Below are 12,663 nucleotides of genomic sequence, written 5' to 3' on the forward strand. Positions count from 1 at the left end.
GGTTGCAGTTTGACTCAGCCACCACATGGCCAGGTGCAGTACAAGAGGGAAGGGGGGGACCCAGGCCCACCCACTACTCTGGGTTTCAACCCAGGGATCCTCCAGTGGCAGCCTCCCTGCTCTCCCCTTGTCCAACTGTCCCTTTCTATCAGGGCCCGCAGTCTGGCAGGTCTTGGGCCAGAGCTGTAGCATGCTCCCTTGAGCCTGCCCAGCACTGCTCTTTCGGAGATGCTTGTCTCCTGCTCTGAAGACAGACCTTCTCCCATCAAGGTCTGGGACAGACTGCCTGCTGCTTGCCTGGGCAGCCTTTATATAGGGCCTGATTGGCTGGCTCTAATCTCGGCCCTGATTGGCTCTCAGTTGGCCCTTCTCTGATTGGCTACCAGCCTCTGCAGCCGCTCTGGCCTACTCTAGCGCCCTCTTGCATGGGGGTGGAGCAGCCGCCCCACCTCAGCGATCAGCTGTCGCAACCAGGCTGTGGCCTGGGCTGTGGGGCTGGCTCCAGGCACCAGCGGAGGAAGCACATCCCTGGGGCGGCATTCCGTCCATTCTTGGGGCAGCACAGGCCGGGCGACTTTTTTGTTTTTTGCACTTCAGCAGTTCGGGCGGTGGCAGTCCGAGCGTTGTTGTTGGGTTTTTTTCTGCTTTGGCAGTTCGGGTGGCAGCAGTCCAAGTGGTTGGGGTTTCTTTTTGGCTTTCTTTTTGCTCACTTTGGCAGTCCGAGCGTTGTTGTATTTTTTTTTTTTTTTTTTTGCTTGGGGCAGCAAAAATGGTAGAGCCGGCGCTGCTGGGCTGAGGTCGCTCAAGTGGTCAGCCCCTCAACACACTGTATCGGGGGTGGCTCAGACCTGGGCGGGGCCCAAGCACCCCACAAACAACCAGACTTCAAGGGCGGGCCCTGGCCTGGGTGGGGCCCCGGTGGCCAGCCAACAAACAGTTCCTGTCCTGGGCTAGAGCCTCCTTGCACCGTGTAGGGGGTCAGCCACCCGGGGTGGGGTGGCAGGGGGACGCGGTCCCACCCTCCTGCCCCGCGTCCCAGCCCAAGGCGCTGGCAGGGGCAGGATTGGTTGCCCCTGCGTCGGCGGGGATCCAGCCGCAACACGCCGACTGAGCCGCGCCGGGCTCTGCAGCCAGCAGCTCCCGGGCTGCCCTTGGGCTACTTCCTGCCTCCCCAGGGTTTGGTACCTGCGGCCTCCAGGCCTCTTCCGGCTCCTTGGGGTAAACCGCAGCGGGTATTCCGGGCCAGTCCTCGTCCATGTCTGGGGTTAGGGTTAGGAGACTCTGGAGAACAGGCCAAGTGTCCTCCTCTGTTGCAGGCTGTCCCCCAACTGTGGTGAAGGGCCGGCCTTTTATATTTCCGACCCCACGCCCCGGTCCTTATGGCGAGGGGGGTGGGGTGATATAGGCTCCGCCCTCCAAGGGGCGTGTAGGGGGGCCCTCGCTCTCCCGCTCGGAGGGAGGCCGCTCAGTTGCAACAGAGTCTACCAGAGGCCCCGGTGGCCAGCCAACAGGTGAGGGGGGTGGGGCGATATAGGCTCTGCCATCCAAGGGGCGTGTAGAGGGGCCCTCGCTGTCTTGCTCGGAGGGAGGCCGCTCAGTTGCAACAGAGTCTACCAGAGGCCCCGGTGGCCAGCCAACAGGCAAGGGGGGTGGGGCGATATAGGCTCTGCCCTCCAAGGGGCGTGTAGAGGGGCCCTCGCTCTCCTGCTCGGAGGGAGGCCACTCAGTCTCACTACACTCCCCGTTTAGAGGGAGCAGGAGTTGCTGGTGGCCTTGGAGGCAGAATTCCTGCAGCGCCTCCGGCACTTGGCGCAAGTGCCGGATGATGTGAAGTTGGTTCATTATGTTGGCCGTGACGACCTCCTGCTGCAAGGGAACGAGGACCTGTCAGAGACTCAGATGCCCCCGTGGAAACAGGGGGAATTAAGGGCACCTGGGACCAGCAGCAATTCCACCCAGCACCCGCGCACCTCTGAGGGATGAAGTCCCCCTCCTGACCCACAGAATGGAGTCTTGTTTTCCTTTCAAGGGACCTCCAGTGCCAACAACCTCCTTGTAGGGGGAGCTCCTGCCACGTCCCACCCAGTGCCCCTGACAGCTGTTCCACCTCCAATCCACAGCTCAAGTTCTCTGACCCCTCTCCTCCACCCCCACCCAGGTTGGGCAGGGAGGGGGCTCTAGCGGGCCGGGGGGCGGAGGGATTCTGGCAGCAGTGAAGTGGGATGTGGGCAGCTTGATACCTTTCCCCAAGTCATCCCAGCCACTGAGGCTGAAGCCGCAGGATGGCAGCCCTGGTGAATGGGGCAGATCAGCAGCCCCTGCTGACTGAATCCTCCCGTTCTCTCTAGAGCGAGTCCAGCCCTGCCGGCAGCAGGACGAGCTTCCCCTGCCCATGTGCCTCAGAACTGCCCGATCAGTCACCATCACCCCTCAGTCCTTGGCCTCCCAGGCTGCCAGTGACGGGAACAACTCTGGGTGGTGGCACGGGTGACAGGAGAGGCTCGCAGAGGGCACGTAGAGGACTCTGCTGCCCTTCCCAAGAACAGAAGTCCGTGCTGAGGCAATGCTTGTCATTCATTAGCCTTGCTAACGAGCTGGGCTGGAGCTGCTCCGGGGACAAGCTGGCTCCCTCCTGCTCATGGAGGTGAATTCATCTCCCTTCCCAGGAGCAGCTGCTCTCACTCTCATTCCCCACCAGTCGCCTTGCTGCCAGGCCGGCGAATGGCCAGAGGATGGGAATGAGGCCTGGGCCCCGCCCCAATCTCCTGAGTCTAATGCAGCTGCTCACCTTGCTCCCCATCAGCTGCTCGGCTTGCCCCAGGAGGGAGTAAGTGAGGAGCAGCCCAGCCTGGCTGACACGCAGCAGGGGGTCGTGCATGGCCAGCACTGCTGTCTGCAGGAAGTATCTTCTCTGCCCCTCCGAGAAAAATTTGGCAAAAACCTGAAACCAACCAGATGTGAGGCTTCAGCAGATTGCCCCGAACCAGGCTCCAAATCCTGGCCTAGAACGGCAACTCCGTCACGTGGCTCCTGGAGGCAGCCACCTGCCCTGCAGAGCTGTGCCATGCCCTGGCAGAGTGTCCTTACCTCCCCGACCCTGGCTGTGTTCTTATAGCCGAGGAGCCTGCTGTCCTGGTGCCAGTCCCAGCACCAAAGGTCTTCGACCTCACGGATGTTCAGGTCTGGGAAAGAGAGAGACACATACACATTGGTCATTCTGGTTGCAGGGCTTGTGTCCTTCCAATCCCATTGGTGGCTGCACAGTGGGCAGAGCCCAACAGAACTGCAGGGGTGGTGGAGAACACAGAAAGAGATAGAGAGAGACTTATCCGCCAGCCGGGGTCACTCGGAGAGAAATTGGCTGGGGTCCCAGTCTCACTCGTCTACCCGGGTTCCTTACCCCTCTGGCGCAGCAGGAGCTGGTAGAGCCGGTAAACCCCCTCCCTGGCCTGCCGGCTGATGTCCTCATCTGGGTCACTGATGGACAGAGCCAGCTGGGCCACATGGTGACCCATCCTGGGGAATTCGGCTGAGTTCTAATGGAAGGGAGAGGGGATTCCATCAGCATTTTCCTGTCAGCTCCCAGTCCCCGCCTGGGCCAGGACTCTCCTTCCCCTCAGCCCCTCTGCAGGAGATGCTAGAGGATAGGAGCTAGAGCTGAATCCTTAGTTATCTCTGCCCGCAAGGGAGCCCGGAGAACAGAGATGTGGGCAGGGCCCTCCAGGAGGATTTGCTTTCCCAGCTGCTCCAGGATGACAAGAAGGCAAGAACCTGGAGCATGGTCTCCTTACAAGCGAGAGTCGCCACTTAACCAGGACAAGAAGAACTTGACTCAAGCCAGGCTCATTCTCTGCTCTGACTCTGCCTCCCCAAGAGGAACACTCCTAGCCCGCAGCCCCTGCAGCAGCAGATCCTCCAGCCCGTTGGAGCCAGCCCGCCTACGCCTGGAGTCAGGAAGCTGGGCTCAGAGGCCACTTACGTCAAAGTCAGGGAGGGAGATGACGAACGTGAGCAGGGCCGCGCTGCTCCTGATGGCCCTGGCTCTCTCTCGTGGCACCCTGGACACGGTCCAGTAGTTAATGTGCTGTGGGGAAAGGAGGCAGCTCAGGATTGATGAGGGGGTGCATGTATAGTGCTAATGGCCCCCCCATCCCAAGGGGGCTGAGACATTGCATGCGGTGGGGGTGGAATATCTGATTCATTGACTGCAGAGCTTTACAAGGGGACTCTTGCCCCCAGGACGATGCTTGTATCCTGCAGGTCACAACTTGTCATTGTCTCTCTAGATTGGGACAATGCTCAGTGTCGGGCTGGTCCCATCCTCCCTGAACTGCTGATTCCTGAACAGCTCCCCAGGAAGGAGACAGACCCCTCCCCCCTCCCTGGCTCTCAAGTCCTTGGCTGGGTGAAGGGATTGAGTGTGAGCACAATCCCCCCAGGAATCTTGGGGCCCATCAGAGACAAGGGCTGATTCTCTGGGGCCCTCCTGTTTCTCTAGGAATGAGGCTGTGGCTCTTCTCTGAGGACCATCTTCTGGATCTCCCAGGAGGGGTTCAGACTCTCACTCCCCAAGCCAGCCGGGGGCCCTGTGTTTAGTGCTCAACACAAGCAGGCAGAGCTCTGGCTTGAAGTCCCAGCTCCTTCCTCTGTCCTTCAAGGAGGAAAGGCCTGACCCTGCATTGCACTGACTGCCCTGACCAAGGATGGCCACTGGGGGCCCAGCTAGGAGGACAGACTGGAAAATGGATCTAAGAGTTAAAGTAAAATTACCCCCACCCCCTCATCGGGCTCACCTCCAAGATGTAGTGGAGCTTGTCCGTGTCTGGAGTCTTTGCCAGCAGGTTCCCCAGCATGGCGTCCAGAAGGTCTGGTATGACCCTATGCAGATCCTGCAAAGCAAGGGAGAGCCCTGGGTCAGAGTTAGGGAAACTGGGGCTACACCTGCCACAGGATGGGAAGAGGGGTCTCTGGGAAGCACTGGTGAGACCCCCAAACACATATCCTGGCCTCTCTCATTCACATCCCACTGCAGGCAATTAGCAAGGATTCGGGCAGGATAACAGCTGGCTGATCTACCTGGACTTGGTTGGTGTCCGTCTGCGTGCCCAGGGTGAAGACGGAGTGCAGGGTGGCTCGGAGGAGGTGGGTCTCCAGCTCCGGCTCCAGGGCAGGTGTCATGGTGCTGGCAAGAGAGAGGAGCCGGTATTAGACTGTGCGGCGCGGGGGTGGGACTGGCACCAACACGGACGTGAAACTGCAGGGAAATAGGCAGAGGCTGGCGAGAATGGAAACTGAGGCACTGAGCCAGGGAATGATAAGGCCAAGGTTTCCCAGACCGACAGTGGCAGGGCAGGAATGGCGCCTGTTCCCTGGACCCTGCTGCCCCTCCTGTATCTGATCCTGGGAGTCAGCCTCTCCCCAAAGCCATTGCAATGTGACTGGAGTGAAAAGAACAGAGCAGCCAGGAGAGGGAGTGACCCTTCCTGCCACCTCTGCCAGAGGAGCCACCCTTGGGAGGTGAGCTGGGAGTGGGAGGGGCAGTGACCCCCAGCCACAGGCCTGAGCAGCACCGGGGTTAGGGGAACCGGGCGGGAGGGTCTCGGTACCTGAGGTTGGCCACGGCAATGAGGGAGTTGGCCAGGACGGCGCCGGGTGGAGAGTTAGGAGGAAGCTCCTCAATGAGCTCCTGTGAGACGCAAAGGAGACAAAGGAGCGGGTGAGATTCGGGCCTCACTGACACTCCCCAAGGAGGAGATTACACAGCCAGCAGGATCCCCCCAGCTGCCTCCCTCTCCTCCGATTCCTGCCCACTAGTTCTCCCGTCTCCTCTCCCCAATCTTCAGCCCCAGCAATCCCTGCCCTCAGCTGCCCTCCAGCACCAGCCATCCCCCAACCCTCGGCCCGGGGAGACCCCTGCCCCTCCCATGTCTCTATCCACCCTCCAGGTCCCGGGCGCCGTGTCTCACTCACCACAATCCTCTCCACCACAGCCGCCTTCGAGCAGTGTGGCTCCAATGTGTAGTCACCTCTCTGCTGGGCAGCGAGGCACGCGGTGTAGATGGCGTGCAGGAACACGAGCTGCTGCGCCTCGTCCTGCGCCCACCAGGAGTGGGGTTAGGGGAGAGAGAGCCATTTAGCCAGGGACTTCCCTGCCCCAGCCACACCAGGAAGTTAGGCCTGAATGGAGGATAGTGGGGACCTGCCTTTTGTTCAAATCACCCACGACTCCTCCACAATCAGGGTCAGGAACTGGGACAGTGCCTGTGGGGGGAGGAGACCCCGGCTGGTGTGTGACAAACACCCCCATCTTGGGGGTCCCAGATCATGAAGGAGAAAGGTCCCCATTAGAGCCAAGACCTTCTGCAGGGGGTCGGGATGCTGGGAAGGAGCAGGACAATCTCAGTTCCAGCATAGCTGGGGAACGTTTGTACCTTTTCTCGGGCATGGAGCTGCTCTCGGATGTTCATGAGAGCAGCCTCCTCTGTCACCAAGTCTACCCGTTCTTCTTTCTCCTCGTCCTCCTCGGAGTCCCTGGCGGACGCTGCACCAGGGAGAGAAGGGGACAAGGTGACTCCTGCTGCCACTCGGGGGAAGGACAGGGGCATGGTGGGACAATGTGTCCCCTTCCCACCTCCGGGACATAGGGCAGATTGGGCCCCACACTCCCCCCTCTCAGTGATGGCATCAGCCCCCAACTCCTTCAGGAGCCCATAGCAAAGAGACCCTCCCCACTGTCCTGGACTCCCTTGGAGGTGCCTCCCCCCACCCCCGCCCAATGGAGCACCAAGGACCAAAGTAGCAGCATCTAGTGTCCGTGGGGTTCACATGGCTCATGCCAGACACCTGGGCTGGAGACCCGCCCCCATAGCACTGCTTGAGGGCCTGGGCCCAGGGTGTTCACAGCCCCCTCCTCACCCCTCCCCGAGCCCAGCCTGGCTCCTCACCTAGAGCAAAGCAGAAGCGTCCGTCGGCCAGGCTGCTGTCCGAGTCGCAGGCGCTGCTGCTGTTGGATGGGGAGCGGCCCGAGCTGCTGGGGCTGGCAGAGGGATCCTCCACCTCCTGCCCTGGGGAGGCTGGAAGGTCCTCACTGACCGGGCAGGGCGATGCCCCCTGTTGGAAGTTGGGGCTGGGCGCCTGGGGCCGCTGCTGCCCACACAACAACAAGCCCCAGAGCCACCCTGCCCGGTTCCGCCCCTGGGCTGGGTCCTGCCTGCCCAGCTGCAGCCTGGCCCAGCTCCATTTTGGCCTGGGAGGTGATGCTCCCACCTCGGCGCCTGTGCCGGGAGTGGGTTTCCTCCGCCAGAAGGCTGGGCGCTTCCACCTCCTGGCGCGGCCGGGAGCTTCTTCCCCTCCAGCGGGGACGGAGGGGCCGCTTCGCTCCTGGGGAAGATGGTGGCTGCTTCCCTCAGGCTCTGGGGCCACCTGCAGAGCCTTCTTCCTGAACATCCTCAGGAGCCTGGCCATCCTGGAACCCAGCGGGGAGCAGGCGTGAGTCTGGGGTCAAGGCAGCCTCTCACTAACCAGCCTGTTTGGTCCCTCCCCATCCCTGCCCCAGCCAGAGCAGCTCCTGCTCCCCCCACAGGGGTGCAGGTAGGGCAAGCTACCCCCACTGGCAGGAGTTCATTGCATGATCTGCTCCCCCTCAACGCTCCCCCTCGTCATCGCTGGGGCTGCAAGAACTGGGGAGTCTCGTCCTATTCGAACACTGGGGTCAGTCACAAAGACACTGGTCACTTTGGACAAGCAGCTCCCTCCTGCGACCCCAGACCACACTCACACCCCCCACCTCCCGCCTAGGCTAGAGAAGGAACAGAACCCAGGCAGGGCTGTCTTTAGGCTGATTCGCCCGATTCCCCAGAATCGGGCCCCGCGCACTCACCCCGGCAGCAGTCGTCTTCGGGGGCCCCACTCCCCTGGCCAGAGCGCCGGCCGGAGCGCGGCAGCCCCGCGGCCCCGCTTTCCCAGCTGGAGCTCCGGCGGACCATGGCAGCCCCATGGCCCCGCGACCGAGGCCGGAGCACGGCAGCCATGTGACCCCGTGACCCCGGCTGGAGCTCCGGCGGAGCGCGGCCAGCCCTGCAGTCCCGCTCTCCTGGCTGGAGCTCCGGCCGGACCACGGCAGCTCCGCGACCCTGGCTGGAGCTCCAGCCAGAGCGTGGCAGCCCCGCGGTCCCGCGACCTCCCCCAGCCGGCAATCCGAAGTGCTGCCCCAGGAATTGGGCCCCGCACTTGCTAAACCCGGCCCTGAACCCAGGAGTCTGGACTTCTCCTGGGAAACCATTCCCCACTTCAAAGTCCCTAGGCATAGCAAGGCCAGGGCCCTCTCGGTTCCCATTGATTTCCATGCTCAGCAGCTCACTGGGTCTGGCCCAGCTCACAGACTCTCAGCCTGGGGAACAGTCTCCCACAAGGGAAGGGCTGGGAGCCCCATTGCTGGGACCTTGCCAAACACACTGGAGACGGCTCTGGAGAAGCCCCTTCCCGGTCTGAGAGCGAGGGGTTCCTGGGGGCTGTTTGCAAATCCAATCTCCTTTGGGAGAGATTCTCTCCCCCTCTTTCTGCCTCTCCCCAGACAGACAGGGGACGCCACCGAGGAACCCTAATGCCACTCACTTGCTCTGGTGACGGCGAGATGGATGGAGGATGTTCAGGGTCGTCCCTCGCCCTTCTCCTCACTCTCCAAGCCCAAGGCAGGCTGGAGAGGGTGGTGGTGAGCTGAGGAGTTACCCTGCCCAGGAAGCAGGCAGGGTGATGGCACGGGGCGATCGGCTGGCTGTGAAAACAAGAGTCTGTCTTATTGTCAAGGGACAGAGAAACTCGGCCAGCAGCAGGGGTGCAGAACACCGCCCTAGTGCAGGGGAGACAGTGCCTCTGGGATCCCGACATCCCAGCACTTTACACACCTTCCTGGAGCCTCCCAACCCCCCTGGGCTGTCGGGACTGCGACCGCAACCCCACTGATGAGAACCAGGCCTGGGAGGGGAAGCTACTGGCACAGGGTCACACCAAGTGTCAGAAGAATGGATGGGACCCAGCAGGCCTTCTTTCCAGGCCCCTTCGCTAACCACTGCTGCACACTCCCTCCCACAGCTGGCAATTACAACCAGGCCCCCATGTCCACTCCCCCTGCCTTTGAGAGGGAGTGTGCTCCGCTGGAGTGACTGGACCAGGGGATTGGGAGTCAGGACTCCTGAGTTCCATTGCTGGATTTCCTGTTGGTTCCACTGATGGTTGTTTTCCTTTTCCTGTGGGACTTTGGGCAAGTTGCTCCCCCCTCTCTGTCTCTGTCTCCAGCAGTCAAACGGGGATTTCATACTTTCCCACTATTGGAAAGTGCTGGGAGAAGCCCCCAGCAAAAGCTGCTCTGACAGCGCTAAGCAGCATCTGCCCATTGAAGGTGGGAGCGCACTGCCCAGGAGGAGGGGGGTTTGGCTCTGGGGTTTCACTTCAGCCCAGTCTAGAGAGAGGGGCCCAGCCATGGAGTCTGGCTCAAGAAGGCCAAGTCTCCAATTTGTTAAGGGCGTTTTGAATTCCAATCCTGTGCTCCAAAGTGCTTGGTGTCATTTGCAAATTGTAGAAGCATGCTCTCCACTCCATTTTCCAAATCCTGAAGGAAAATATTGACTAGTACCGGCCCCCGGACTGATCCCTGCCGGACCCACTAGGTACACCTCTCCGTTGGACAGCCAGACATGGAGAAGGGCTCTTGGAGTCTGGGCTTTCAACCAGCTCTGCACTCACATTTCACTGATTACATCTAGACCACATTTCCCTCGTTGGCTTGTGAGAATGTCCCATGGGACTGTGTCAAAAGCCTTAGAAACACCAAGAGAGATCACATCTACTGTTTACCCACCTCCACTAGGCCCGGAAGCCTGCCAAAGAAGGAGCTAGGATTGGTTTGGAATGATTTGTTCTTGACAAGTCCATGCTCACTAGTAGGGTTACCATATTTTAATTTTTAAAAAGGAGGACACTCCATGAGGCCCTGGTCCCGCCCCAACTCTGCCCCTCACCGCCCCCAGCCCCGCCCCAACTCTGCCCCCTCCCCTGAACGCTCCGCCCCCTGCCCCTCCCCCTCCCCTGCTTCCCGCGAATCAAATGTTCGCGGGAAGCCTGAAACAGGGAGGCAGCAGGTAGGCTGGGGCGGGGTGCAGCGCGTCCCAGTCCGGCCCCAGTGGCCGAGCGGCTCCCTCCGGCGGCCGGCCGGCCCAGGCGAAGAGGCTCTGGCCCTGGCGTCTCCCGCCCGGCTCGGGCCCTGGGGCGCCGCCCCCCCGCCAAGTGCCCGCACCCCCGGCCGAGCACAGCGCCGGCCCCCAGCCAAGTGCCTGCGCCCCCGGCCCCAGCTCCGGCCGAAAACCACGCCGGCCCTCCAGCCAAGTGCCCCCGCCCCCGGCCGAGCACCGCACCGGACCCCCGCCCAGCACCGCACCTGCCCGCGGCCGAGCACCGCGCCAGCCCCCGGCCGAGCACTGCGCCGGCCCCTGGCCGAGCAACGCGCCGGCCCCCGGCCAAGTGCCCGCACCAGCCCCCTGCCCGGCCCCCGGCCGAGCACAGTGCCGGCCCCCGGCCAAGTGCCTGCGCCCCCGGCCCCAGCTGCGGCCGAACACCACGCCAGCCCCCCGGCCAAGTGCCCGCGCCCCCGGCCGAGCACCGCACCGGCCCCCGGCCGAGCAACGCGCCAGCCCCCGGCTGAGCACTGCGCCGGCCCCCGGCCCAACACTGCGCCGGCCCCCGGCCAAGTGCCCGCACCAGCCCCCTGCCCGGCCCCCGTCTGAGCACCGCGCCAGCCCCCGTCCGAGCAACGCGCCGGCCCCCGGCTCAACACCGCGCCGGCCCCCAGCCAAGTGCCCGCACCGCCGGCCCAGCACCGCGCCGGCCCCCGGCCTGGCCCCGGGCCCAGCACCGCGCCGGCCCCAGCCCCTGGCCCAGCACCGCACCAGCACCAGCCCCCGGCCCAGCACCGCGCCGGCCCCCGCCCAGCACCGCGCTGGCCCCGGCCCCCGGCCAAGTGGCCGCGCCCCCGGCCCTCGGCCGAGCACCGCGCCGGCCCCCGGCCAAGTGCCCGCACCGCCGGCCCAGCACCGCGCCGGCCCCCAGCCCCAGCCCCCGGCCCCAGCCCCTGCCGAGCACCGCGCCTAGACAGCAAGGCGGTGGCAGAGCCAGAAAGAGAAGCCACCAGTCCTGACTCCTGTTCTAATGGACAACAAACCCCCCAGAAGCACGGCAGAGGGGAAAGTAAACCAGTCCGGTCCGGTACAGCCTAGCGGCAAGAGCCAGTACGCCATGCCGGACTGGACCGGCTTCCACAGCGGTGATTTAAAGGGCCCAGGGCTCCAGCCGCTGTGAGGAGCCCTGGGCTCTTTAAAGCGCCGCTGGAGCTCTGGCAGCCGGTCTCCCGCGGTGATTTAAAGGGCCCAGAGCTCCGCGGTGGCTGGAGCTCCGGGCCCTTTCATTCGCCCCTGAGCCCCGCGGCTCCCAGCCGCCTCTGCAGCTGGTAGCTCCGGGGTGATTTAAAGGCCCTGGGGCTCCCAGCCACAGCCGGAGCCCCTGGGCCTTTAAATCTTGAAAGGCCCCGCCTCTTCCGGTTGAGGCCACACCCCCACTCAGGACTCCAGCGTAATGGTAAATCCTTTAAGTTCCTTTCACCCCTGGGCAGGGATAGAGCCCAGGAATCAAGATGGTGGGGAAATTTCATTGAAACCGTTTCTGTCAGAAAATCCCATTCAGACTAAACCAGTTTGTTTCTTGAACTCATAACAAGTGGGATGAAAGTTCTTTGCAAAAATATTTGGTTGCAAAACAAAAGCATCTCCTGTTTGTCACAGTGTGCTAAATTGTCTCCTCGCACACCAAGAGGAGACACTTAGATCTCGAAAATTAGATAAGATGCTTCAGTCTGAGCTAAGTAGTTGCTGCTCTTATCAATTTCAAAATAAAAAAATACAAATAAAATAAACTATTTCAGCTATTCTATTATGTCACAATCTGATCTGAGTAAATGTGATAGGACACCTCATATTATGCACTCCTCCTAGTGATACTCTTCAATGGATCTCCATCCTCCACCCACCGTGAGGTAAGTAGGAGCGGATCATTATTATATTTATTATTTATCATTATAAAGAGGGAGAAGCTAAGGTTGAGAAAGGAGAATTGACTTGTCTTAGGTCACACAGCCAGTCAGTGGCAGAGTTGGGAATAGGACCCAAGAGCCCTGATTTTCAAACTAACTATCGGATCTTGAATTTCCTGAATAAAGTGCTCTCAGATGAGTTCCAGACCAACAACAGTGCACAGTAATTATTCAGCAAGTATTTTAGGAGAACTGCAATGGTAGAGAGAATCATGAGCTGCTCAGAGACAATTAATGCAGAGAAGCAGCAAAATTCATCAAACCTAGAACTGCTTATGACTTATTGACTTGGTCTTAAAAGAGAACAAGGACCTGAGTCTCCTCCCTGTCAATAACCCCCTGCTCAGCCAGTCAGGGTAGAGGCTGAGGACGGGAGGCTGAGGGTTCTCACCAGAGAGCCCAAAGGATGGCTCCTCTGGCCGTGCCGTTCCGCCCCCGCGGCCCCCCCTCATGGCTCCTCCGGCCGTGCCGCCACCCCCCCATGGCTCCTCCGGCCGTGCTGCCCCCCCTTTGCGTGCAGGAGGTCA

The sequence above is a fragment of the Chrysemys picta genome, chromosome 6 (genome assembly GCF_011386835.1).
Source record: "Chrysemys picta bellii isolate R12L10 chromosome 6, ASM1138683v2, whole genome shotgun sequence".
Lineage (NCBI taxonomy): Eukaryota > Metazoa > Chordata > Testudines > Emydidae > Chrysemys > Chrysemys picta.